The sequence below is a fragment of the Polypterus senegalus genome, chromosome 7 (assembly GCF_016835505.1).
Source record: "Polypterus senegalus isolate Bchr_013 chromosome 7, ASM1683550v1, whole genome shotgun sequence".
Lineage (NCBI taxonomy): Eukaryota > Metazoa > Chordata > Cladistia > Polypteriformes > Polypteridae > Polypterus > Polypterus senegalus.
Window position 1 is genome coordinate 134,938,089 of NC_053160.1, and position 12,764 is coordinate 134,950,852.

Here is a 12,764-nt window from a genome sequence, read left to right on the forward strand (position 1 = left end):
TGGTATGCTACAGTATCATAGAGAAAAGGCAGTTTAATTTGAGAGGGATTAGAAGATGAGACACAATCTTCGGCAACACTAAGCTTCTATACCAAGAATCAATCCTGTCCTTCATCAAAACCAAAAACTGAAACCAGAGCAGGCAACATTTCAAAGGAGAACCAAAAAAGAAAATACACTTCCTGGTTATCCAAGTATTTCTGTGTTAGCTTCCTAGCAAAGGTTTATTGTTCTTTCTCCTTTACACAAGTTTAGTGCTTTGGCTTAGTTATTTGGAGCATTTGAGTTTTTGGTTTTTAGTCTTTAGTCTGGTATCAGTATAAATCCAACCTGCCTTGTGGACAGTGAATCCAGCATACCTATAATGTCATGAGTTCAGAAAAGAAATGAGAGGATGAATGGGTTTGGGTGGCTAAAACTCCCTTTTACTACTGGAAAATGTCATATTTATTATACTTGATGTTTCAGAATGCTGACTCTAACCAATCTTATTGGATTCTCCATATGCTATAAATTGTAAAGACAAGCCAAATTTTTAAGGCATGTCAACCCCTTTACTGGAATAATTAATATGTTTTTTTTCAAACATCCTCTGAAAATCTTCGGTCTTCTACACATCTTTACCACAACACACAAATTTCATTCTTTTCTACTTCTCCTTATAAGCAATACAGCTGAAAAGCCTACATTAATGTAAGTTAAGTATTCGAAAATGAAAAGTTGTTCTAGGTTATAGTTTCTTCTCAAGGTGGTTACATTTGAATTCATCAGTTTTATCATGAACCTAAAACGTCAGGCATATGCTCTATACATTTTCTCTTAGTGTCAATATCCCTATACATCTACCCTATATACTGTATATATAAAATCCTAAGCCTAAAAGTGCAACAATTTTATGTGATGTTTTTATGCCACGTTTTTTGTTATGCTTTAAATCAAGCTTATTTTAAAACCTACATATATATGTTTGGTATCATCCTTTTCAAAATTTATCGAAATTTAATGTGATGTTGTTAGATTTTCAGATTCTTATTCTGTTTTTAAATTATAAACTAAAAAATATCGAGAACTCACATCCTGCGAGATGAGACTTTGTGTCAAGAGATTTAACCATGCCTGGGGCCAGAAATAAAAGACAAAGAGTAGGACAGCTGCTGTACAGGCTTTTAAATGATCGAAGCATTGCGTGAGATGCAGATCATGCGGCACGGCAGCAGCAGCAAGCCAGCAGATGATCAAGCAATTTCCCATTGTATCACCATTTAAGAGGGGGTTTTGGAGGAGTGACAGTGTCTCCTTGGGGTGTGTTCAGCCCCCCTCTTCACAACGCGAGCGGCAGAGACATGAAGTTAGTGGTGCATAGCGCAGGCCAGGGGCGTTGGTGAGTGAAGCAAGCAGGGTGCGAACCCCCAATAAATAATAATTTTTCTTTTGAACATTTACAGATTTTAATAATATTCTGGCCACAACTGGGGGTTGGGTGCCGAAGGCGGCAGGGGGGCTTGCCCCCCAGTTCTATAATTAAAAATAAAATGTTCATATATAAATGAATCACATATGCTGACGTTTATAAAAACAGGTAGGAGCTTTACAATTAGTAGTAGTGAAATGTCTTTATCTGTGTCAATGTCAATATCTGTATCTGTGAAGACATTTCTGCAATTTCAGTTATATGGGGTTACCAGGGTGGTACCCCAAATCTTTATCATGGTCTTGTCTTTCTCTTACAATAAGCAGTTTGAATTTATCATTTCTAATATTAAAATCTATGTTTAAAGCAAAATAGTTGGTTCATATGTGTGGACCTGTGCATCTAAGTAGGTCAGCAGTCAGGGCATACAAAATTCTTGTTTTCTCTGCTTTTGGAAAGGCAGAGTCACAAATTTACATTGGCTTTAGAAGGAATGGCCAGCTGGAAAAAGCTACAGCTTGGTACCAAAAACATCTACAAACCTACAAAAAGCTTGGAGGATAAAGCGCTGCTACAACTGTTTCATTTTAAGCTTGGTTTAATGAAGCAGTTTGCCAAAGCACTATGAAAAGAACGAAAAGAATGAGCCTGTCTTAGGTACTTGTGCTGAACGTTTCCGGGTTTGTCTGAGGCTAAATGGAAACAGGGCATGATGACTGGTACTGATATAATAAAACTGATTTCTAATACAGAATTTGATGAGGTGATGAATGACCTAGAACAAAATGCTTAGGTATTATTCAGAGAAGTAATTTCTTATTTTTAGGTAATACTCTCTCTCTCTCTCTCTCTCTCTCTCTCTCTCTCTCTATATATATATATATATATATATATATATATATGTATTTTATATATACTGCTCAAAAGAATTAAAGGAACACTTTTTAATCAGAGTATAGCATAAAGTCAATGAAACTTATGGGATATTAATCTGGTCAGTTAAGTAGCAGAGGGGTTGTTAATCAGTTTCAGCTGCTGTGGTGTTAATGAAATTAACAACAGATGCACTAGAGGGGCAACAATGAGATGACCCCCAAAACAGGAATGGTTTAAAAGGTGGAGGCCACTGACATTTTTCCCTCCTCATCTTTTCTGACTGTTTCTTTGGCTACAGTCAGTGTCACTACTGGTAGCACGAGGTGATACCTGGACCCTACAGAGGTTGCACAGGTAGTCCAGCTTCTCCAGGATGGCACATCAATACGTGTCATTGCCAGAAGGTTTGCTGTGTCTCCCTGCACAGTCTCAAGGGCATGGAGGAGATTCTAGGAGACAAGCAGTTACTCTAGGAGAGCTGGAGAGGGCCATAGAAGGTCCATAACCCATCAGCAGGACCAGTATCTGCTCCTTTGGGCAAGGAGGAACAGGATGAGCACTGCCAGAGCCTTACAAAATGACCTCCAGCAGGCCACTGGTGTGAATGTCTCTGACCAAACAATCAGAAACAGACTTCATGAGGGTTGCCTGAGGGCCCAAATGTCTACTGAACCTTGTGCTCACTGCCCAGCACCGGGGAGCTCAATTGGCATTTGCCATAGAATACCAGAATTGGCAGGTCCACCACTGGCGTCCTGTGCTTTTTACAGATGAGAGCAGGTTCACCCTTAGTATATGTGAAAGACATGAAAGGGTCAGGAGAAGCCGTGGAGAATATTATGCTGCCTGTAACATCGTTTAGCATGACTGGTTTGGTGGTGGGTCAGTGATGATCTTGGAGGCATATCCATGGAGCGACTCACAGACCTCTACAGGCTAGACAATGACATCTTGACTGCCATTAGGTATCAGGATGAAATCCTTGAACCCATTGTCAGACCCTACGCTGATGCAGTAGGTCCTGGTTTCCTCCTAATGCACGACAATGCCCGGCCTCATGTGGCAAGAGTATGCAGGCAGTACCTGGAGGATGAAGGAATTGAAACAATTGAATGGCCTTCACGATTTCCTGACTTAAACCCAATAGAACATCTGTGGGACATTATGTTTCGGTCCATTAGGCGCCGCCAGGTTGCTCCTCAGACTGTACAACAGCTCAGGGATGCCCACATACAGATTTGGCAGGAAATGCCACAAGACACCATCCGTTGTCTCATTAGGAGCATGCCCCGACGTTGTCAAGCATGCATACAAGCTCTTGGGGGCCACAAAAGATACTGAAAAGCATTTTGAGTAGCAGAAATTAAGTTTTTGAAAAAATGGACTAGCCTGCCACATCTTCATTTCACTCTGATTTTAGGGTGTCTACACAATTGAGCCCTCTGTAGGCAGAAAACTTTTATTTCCATTAAAAGACTTGGCATCCTTTTGTTCCTAAGACATTGCCCTGTCGTTATTTGTATAGATATCCAACTTCATATTGAGATCTGATGTATCTAATGTGTTTCTTTAAAGTGTTCCTTTAATTTTTGTGAGCAGTGTATATATATATGTAGATGGCACTACCGAGCCCCAATCCCTGGACACGACCAAACAAATAGCCTCTAGTTCAAAATACAGTTTTTTTATTATAAAAAATACCTCACAAAGGTTTCTTCGGCAATAGCACAATTAAATTACAATTTTTTCTTCCTTCCTTTTCTTCTCTCTTTGTCCACCTCCCTCTAGTGAGTGTTGCTTTCCTTCGGGGAGTCAAAGACAGTAAGTCTGGATGACTTCTTTTTATGTCAGATGCAGGAGTACGTCCAGTGCCAGGGCAGAGCTCGATGGAAACACTTCTGGGTCAAGTGGAGATCCCAAAAAACAGGGATAATGAATCCCCCTGGAGACACTCTCTGGAGGCAACCATGTGACCCAGCAGGGCTAATTCATGGCTCTACAACTCCCATCATGCCCTGTAGGTGTCCACATGGTTGCCAAAGGCCTGGGATGCTGCCATCTAACAGATTGGAGATAAGCATTTACCGAAAAAGGAGTCTTCCCCCATTGTTCCTTTTATTTCTACTCCCATCCGGGTAAGTGTCCTGTACCCATCCCAGATGGGATGCTAGTCCATCACTGTCCTTTCATATCAGTAGGATGCCAGATAATTCTGCCTGGCACTAACAACATATGCACCTTAATAAAAGGACAAGAGTCTGTGTCCATGTACCAATCAGGTTGCTATGTCTCTTGTGAAAGCCAGTCTTAGAAAGTTATTGTTAATTTTAAATTTAGCTGTCTGCTAATTTCAATAGAATACCAATTTCATATACTTACTTAGATTATGGTGTCATTTTTACTGTAAGTTAGTATGTAATAGCACTTTCTTAGCCATTCCTATAAAAAACAGAGTATTAATTAAGCCAGTTAGGAAATTGTTTCTCTACATGGACTATTAGATTAGCTTACAAATAGAATATTGTCATACAGTGTTCTGATCATTATATAAATGTTATATGGACAAAAGAAACTATGACTGTATGACCAAATATAGAGAAAAATGAAACAAGATAAGTAAGCTTTAAACAGAACTTTCTTTAAACAAGACATTTTCTTTTCTTTGAAATATTAATTTTTCTCTATTTTTGTTTGCACTGTTTTGTTTTGAATTTTACTAAAAGTTTTAAAATGCAGATACTTGGACTGTGCAATTATTTGAACACATGTCACACTATTGCCTGAATTGTTCTATGAAGTAAGCTAAAGCTGCAGAAATTGGGAAATTTTGGACAAACACAGCTACACCTCTGTTAAATGCCATTTGGTATGGGATTTGTAAAAGCAGTGCTACTTTGTGATGCGCCATCTGTTGGAAGGATAATGCAATGTAATTACAAAGCATCTGTTGGAACGACAAGTTCAATGCATTTCATTACTACATGTGTTACAAAATATATTCCAATAAATGGTGCACTGCAGACGTTAACACTGAGGTCAACATTGATTACTTAGATTTCAACCCATCTTAACACAGTTAGCAAAGCTAGCACAGTACCACATATATGCACTACTGACTTGATTTCTTATTTAATTACTTTTTGGTGATTTACAAAAAATTTAGATTTTCTGTCTTCTATTGCAAAATGTAATAAAGTAAAATGGACAGGCCATAGAAAATCCATTTATCCATTCATTCATTTTCTACCTTGTTTACCCAGTTTAAGATTGTGGTGTTTGGAGCGAGCAATCTTTCCACTTGTCTCTGTGCGTTTTTCTCTGGGTACTCAATTACATTACAAAAAGATGTGCATGTTAGGTTTTTCGGCAGGCCTAAAATGGCATGGTGGAAGTTCATGTTTCTTAATTTTAAGAATTTATTCGTGAAATATATAACAATACAATAGCATACTACTACTTAAAACAAATAATGGATATAACCATTTACTTTGAATGAAAAACAATAAAAGCAAACAAAAGTCAGAAAACTCAAAAAAAAGAACAAAGCAAAGTGAGATTGATCCCTACCTAAGGTGTATGTCCGTGTTAATGTTTGCAAGAGTGCAGCATGCAATGGACAGGCTCACTGCCAAGGCTGGTTGTCACCCAGCACCCACTGCTGCTGCCCGAAAAAAAATATTTTACTATCACTTATGTTAAAGTACTTTGTTCTGAAATGTCTTTTGAAAACACTTGCGGTTTAGAAATGATTACTCTTATTAAAATAATTATTCTTGATTGTTTTGCCTAATTTTAAAATATTTTCACAAACAAAACAGTTAAGTCTTTACACTATGGAAGAATCACAGAAGTATATTCTGTTTGTCCTGGTCTTACTTTTTGACTGACAAGAACTTTTCCTGAAAATGTATAGACTGATGTCTAAATTGCATGTTGTTGTTTTGCATTGCTTTTATTCATGATGTTAAAAAAAAGTCAGCTTTTATTCTCTTTTCAGACAAAGAAATCCTAGGGTTGTGAAATGAGACTGTTGTCAGCTAATTGTCAGAAGCTGCAGATGTTCTTTGGCTCAGCCTGCTGAGATGATGCTGCCTTTGGTCCTACAAATTGACAGTTTCAGCCTTGGTGGTGACAATAGGCAGGGAAGCAAAACATCTTAGATAGTGAGGGAGAAATTAATTTGGGGGGGGGGTGCTAGAAGCAAGCAAAGGACCAGTCTTAAATAAAAATCAGTTTCTTATTTTTTTCTAGTTAGAAGACTGAGTATACTAAATTATGTTTGTATACTTTAGGTCAAACAGTACATAGAAACTGTTTCTTTTAAATTATTTGTGAACCAAATGAATTCAGTATAAGATAAATCAAACCAGATGTAGAAGATTCTCTGAAAATTACAGTACAAGGAATTGATATTTATACCAAAGTTATATTTATAAGCCGATTGCAGCTAATAACTATTCTGCATTCACTGATGTATGACACAAAAAAATGTTGAAACTTCAATGACTGGCAGAGGGTTGTATGGTTGGATGAATCCTTCCACTGTGTTTCAGATGGATGTGTCTTTATGGGAAGAAACGCCCGCAAAGCTTTCCAATCTGGATTGTCTGCATCCAGCTGTCAAGTTTATATTGACTTTGCAATAAAGTATTAACCGACATTTGAGGTCCACATATTAATTGCAAAGTGCTTCAGAATGCATTGTCTGCCAGAGTCAAATTAAATCTAGAAAATAATGCTTTCAAAAAAGAGGATTGCCACATGAGGAAATCTCACCTTATGGAATTAAATTCAACATCGAGTGACTCATTTTGTGGCTGCAGAATATACTCCTTAATCCTGGTAAAAGAAGTGAAGTGGATCAAAATCTTCCAGGAATAGGTTATGGACCATTTACTCTAAAAAAAGTTAATAGATAAACCTTCTAATGCTGGTGCTATTATCTGAGAATTTTAAGAGAGGACTGAGGCAAGAGACATGGGGATGGTGTAGGCTGGTGCTAATACCACATTTAGATGAAATACCTGCAATACAAATGATGGGACTGTAGCATGAATTCAAGGTACAGATTATTTAGACCAGTGAACATCATGGCTCAGAAAGAATACACATTTTCCTCGTTAAATTGATATTTGTATTTTTATCCGCTAACCGATGAGACTTTTTCCATATCATAATCTGCAGATGACATTTTCCTACCCTGCTGATTTTTCACATTAAGTCATTGAATTCAAGCTGCCTCACCAGGTATAGACATCATCATACCCAGCAAGGTGAAATGAGAGATTTATTTCCACATTTCATCAATTCATTTGAAAAATACCTTTAGCATTTACTCAGCACTTTTCATGTGATTTACATTAAGAAGACTACTTGGAGATGTCAGGGCGGTGCAGTGCTAAGCACTTCTCACTCACAGCTTATAGACCTGGCGATGATTCTTAACTACAATCATTATCTGTTGGCGATTTGCAGACTGTCAGATGTCTGAGAGTTTTTTCCTTTAAGTACCAAAGAATGAAATCTTAGCTTAATTGCTACTTTTTAACTAGATATTGTGCAATTGATTGTTGTTACATAAATTGTTGGTTCTTACCCTAAACCCAATTCTCTTAATGTTCCACTAATGGGACATATTAGTTTAAAAATTGATGGATTGGAGCCTCCTGGCTTTGGTATACTTTACTTTAATAAATATGGAATGATAACAATATTTCAACTCAAGCACATAATAACATAAGAAACACCCTGGCCAGCTCAGAGCTAATGTACCTCTTTGAAGGGTTTTTCAGGATAACAACAACTTAAAAGACTTTTTCTTTATAATTACATCTAGGATGTTCCTTTCCATGATTTCAAGACCTTCAGGAGGCCGAGGAGCTGTCTGAGGCTGAACTCATTATGCTTTTCTTGCTTTGCAATCATTTGACTTACTGCCTAAAATTAAAACCTAATTTTGAAGTGTCATAAAGGTAAGAAATCTATGCAATTTGACATGGCTGTACTTAAGATTTTTAAAATAAAAGCAACTGCTCCAAATTATAAATTCCTTACAAAATTGCTGTTATTGTGTTACAGAACAAAAATTAATTCTAGACTTTATACTAGCTCACACTGTATATTCAATTTATTTTTATGTGGTAGCTATGATGGACTGGTGGATTTTGCAAGGTTGGATAGACAAAAGTTTGGTGCAAGCAGAACACGAAGTGCTGGACCATGAATGGAGTTCATTTTTGAAAACAGCGTCCAATTTGTCATGGCACAACTCTCCAGCTGTCTCATTAATGAAAATAAATAAAGTTTCTTTAATATTCTCTGATTGTGGTTTTGGCATGTAAACCAAATGTGTGGGTCAGTTTTCCTTTGGATTGGATCTCCAGTTGTCCTCTAACATACCCAAAGACTTATGGATTAGGTTAATTGGATTTCATTATGCAGGTTAAATGTATATTATTTTATACCTCTATTATTAACAAAAAAATAATAACTTTCTGACATTAATAAACCAGAAAAACAAAATTTTGACTGAATGGAAATGAAACAATTAAAGGCTAGATCAGTGCCCTTTCAGAAATAGCTACATTTCATGTAGATTCAGTGAAAATGTGTTTAGATTCTGTCATGCACTGTGTCTATCTGCTAAAACAGGTCATTTACATGTATAAGGACAATTCATTTTCACTCATGCACTGTTTCACCTCACTAAAGAAGCTGAGGAGAGAATCTGAGACCAATATGTTCTCATGGACCAAAACACAAAGGATGAGCATCAGGAATCCACAATGAAGATCTCTAGGCCAGAAACACCAAGCAAAGCAGTGCATAAAGCAAAAACACCAAGGGCAGTGTAAAATAACCTTCTAGCAGAGAAAATACCCAGTGGAGAATAAAAGATAAACTACAGAAGCATATGTAAGGGAACAATAAAGTGCTATAGAAAGGATATGTGATCCAGAAGTGGTGGATAGGTATTATTAGGACACATCACAGAATGCTTGTTGGACTAAGGGAATGGTGGCACAATTAACAGAAAGTTGAAAATCAGGTAAGGTCAAAGTCCTTTGATGAATATTTCTTGGTGTTGCAGTGGTAGCAGTGCTGCCTCTCAGTTAGGAGACCCGGGTTTGCTTCCCAGGTCCTCCCTGCGTGGAGTTTGGATATTCTCCCTGTGTCTGTGTGGGTTTCCTCCCACAGTCCAAAGACATGCAGGTTAGGTGCATTGGCGATTCAAAATTGTGCTTGGTGTGTGTGTGTGTATGTGCCCTGCAGAGGGCTGGCGCCCTGCCTGGGGTTTGTTTCCTGCTTTGCGCTGTGTTGGCTGTGACCCTGTAGTTAGGATATAGCGGGTTGGATAATGGATGGATGGATGAAATGTAAAGGCCATAAAAAGTATAATGAGGTGTTCTTCCTAAGGAAGATAAGAGGAAAGGAGCACTTTGCTGTTAAGTCAAAATTTACATCTCATAATTTCTCATAAAGTAGAAAAAGGAGGAGGGTAGGCAACTTGAAAAAGATGAGATGGGAAAACTGGGGATGAAGAGGAGGTGAAAATAAGTAAAGAAGGACTAGGAAGAGGCAGAGACCACTTTGAAAAAGTCATCATTCAAATAATCAACATGCATATCAGGTTATCTCTGGGAAAAACTTACATTCATTATAATTTATAATCATTCTGGGTAGTGTGGAATGTACAGTGCATCTGGAAAGTATTCACAGCGCATCACTTTTTCCACATTTTGTTATGTTACAGCCTTATTCCAAAATGGATTAAATTCATTTTTTTCCTCAGAATTCTACACACAACACCCCATAATGACAACATGAAAAACGTTTACTTGAGGTTTTTGCAAATTTATGCAAATCACATGTACATAAGTATTCACAGCCTTTGCTCAATACTTTGTCGATGCACCTTTGGCAGCAATTACAGCCTCAAGTCTTTTTGAATATGATGCCACAAGCTTGGCACACTTATCCTTGGCCAGTTTTGTCCATTCCTCTTTGCAGCACTTCTCAAGCTCCATCAGGTTGGATGGGAAGTGTCGGTGCACAGCCATTTTAAGATCTCTCCAGAGATGTTCAATCAGATTCAAGTCTGGGCTCTGGCTGGGCCACTCAAGGACATTCACAGAGTTGTCCTGAAGCCACTCCTTTGATATCTTGGCTGTGTGCTTAGGGTCGTTGTCCTGCCTAAAGATGAACCGTCGCCCCAGTCTGAGGTCAAGAGCGCTCTGGAGCAGGTTTTCATCCAGGATGTCTCTGTACATTGCTGCAGTCATCTTTCCCTTTATCCTGACTAGTCTTCCAGTTCCTGCTGCTGAAAAACATCCCCACAGCATGATGCTGCCACCACCATGCTTCACTGTAGGGATTGTACTGGCCTGGTGATGAGTGGTGCCTGGTTTCCTCCAAATGTGACGCCTGGCATTCACACCAAAGAGTTCAATCTTTGTCTCATCAGAACAGAGAATTTTGTTTCTCATGGTATGAGAGTCCTTCAGGTGCCTTTTGGCAAACTCCAGGCGGGTTGCTATGTGCCTTTTACTAACGAGTGGCTTCCGTCTGGCCACTCTACCATACAGGCCTGATTGGTGGATTGCTGCAGAGATGGTTGTCCTTCTGGAAGGTTCTCCTTTCTCCACAGAGGACCTCTGGAGCTCTGACAGAGTGACCATCGGGTTCTTGGTCACCTCCCTGACTAAGGCCCTTCTCCCCCGATCACTCATTTTAGATGGCCGGCCAGCTCTAGGAAGAGTCCTGGTGGTTTTGAACTTCTTCCACTTACGGATGATGGAGGCCACTGTGTTCATTGGGACCTTCAAAGCAGCAGAAATTTTTCTGTAACCTTCCCCAGATTTGTGCCTCGAGACAATCCTGTCTCGGAGGTCTACAGACAATTCCTTTGACTTCATGCTTGGTTTGTGCTCTGACATGAACTGTCAACTGTGGGTCCTTATATAGACAGGTGTGTGCCTTTCCAAATCATGTCCAATCAACTGAATTTACCACAGGTGGACTCCAATTAAGCTGCAGAAACATCTCAAGGATGATCAGGGGAAACAGGATGCACCTGAGCTCAATTTTGAGCTTCATGGCAAAGGCTGTGAATACTGATGTACATGTGATTTCTCAATTTTTTTATTTTTAATAAATTTGCAAAAATCTCAAGTAAACTTTTTTCATGTTGTCATTATGGGGTGTTGTGTGTAGAATTCTGAGGAAAAAAATGAATTTAATCCATTTTGGAATAAGGCTGTAACATTACAAAATGTGGAAAAAGTAATGCGCTGTGAATACTTTCCGGATGCACTGTAAGTGCATCAGTTCACAAGATGAGAATGAGGACATGCTAATCCAACGGAATACTAACCGACTCTCTTTCAAGGTAAACTTTAAGATATCCCCTTTGTATAAATGTTTTATATTTCCCCCTAGCAGTTTAGTATTAGGAAATTATTGATGTCCTTATTTTGAGTTACTTTTTGTTAGAGACATGAAAAGTATGTCCCAATGCCAGCGCTGAGGGTGCGCAATTCCAGTTCTTGGGGTGAAATCCTGTTATATTTCATCATGGTTTCTCATTAGGATTGTGGCTGGAATATCCTAGAGCTCACCCAGTTTAAACATCCAGATTTAGAACCTTTTATTATATAATGATTTCAGTTCTCCACTTGCTTACACTGCCATATCTTAAAGGTCTTTGCAATGCATATAATATGTACATCCTCCATCACCTGATTTAGATTCTGAGCCTTTAAACTGATAATATAAATGATCTTACTTAACATCAGTTAATGAACAATTTGTGCGCATTACAAATGTGCATAAACTCTTATTTCTTACAACTCTGTCAGTTTGCTTTACCAGCTATATTAGATATATGAAATTCTTTGAAAAAGCTACCTTGCAAGTGCACAGAAACCATACCAAACAAACAAATACACAATCTTTAAATATATATATATATATATATATATATTGTGGAAAACGTACCCCCAAACACAGACAGACAGACACCAGGATGTCCAAAACACTCTCCTTTATTTTTATTTTGAGCACCACAATGCCTTCTCTCACCAACTCTCTTCCTTTCTTCCTCTTTCCCTTCTTCTTCTCTTTCTTTCTTTCTCTCTTTCTCTTTGACCTCATTCCTCCTCCTCACAAGCTTCGTCTCCTTCCTCCCAACTCTGGCTCGTCTACTAGAAGGAGGCGGCCCCTTTTATCATGACCCGGATGAGCCCCAGGTACTCCCCTTGATGTCACTTCCTGGTGTGGCGGAAGTCTCAGGAAAGCACCTGGAGGCACTCCGGGTCTTCTTGGAATTATTTCCGGCAGCACTTCCTGCTGTGGCGGAAGTGCTGCCATCCAGGCTTCTCCGACTGTCCGGGTGCCCCCTGGCGGTGGCCAAGTCTTCTCATAAAGAGTGTCCCAGCTCCGTCCCTGTGGCCCCCAAATAGCCCCGGGCGGCTGCCCT

At 39.0% G+C, this 12,764-nt stretch overlaps 1 long non-coding RNA gene across 2 annotated transcripts in view; it reads left to right on the plus strand.

The window, feature by feature from the left end:
* Window positions 1–12,764, plus strand: part of LOC120532866 — a 105,931-nt gene that overhangs the window by 57,935 nt on the left and 35,232 nt on the right. The window contains exon 2 of one of the 2 annotated variants that reach the window (XR_005634392.1): window positions 8,124–8,259. This is a non-coding gene — a long non-coding RNA (uncharacterized LOC120532866). Of the gene's footprint in view, window positions 1–6,527; window positions 8,260–12,764 lie in introns of those variants that run through there. The other variant, XR_005634391.1, reaches the window with a different exon arrangement.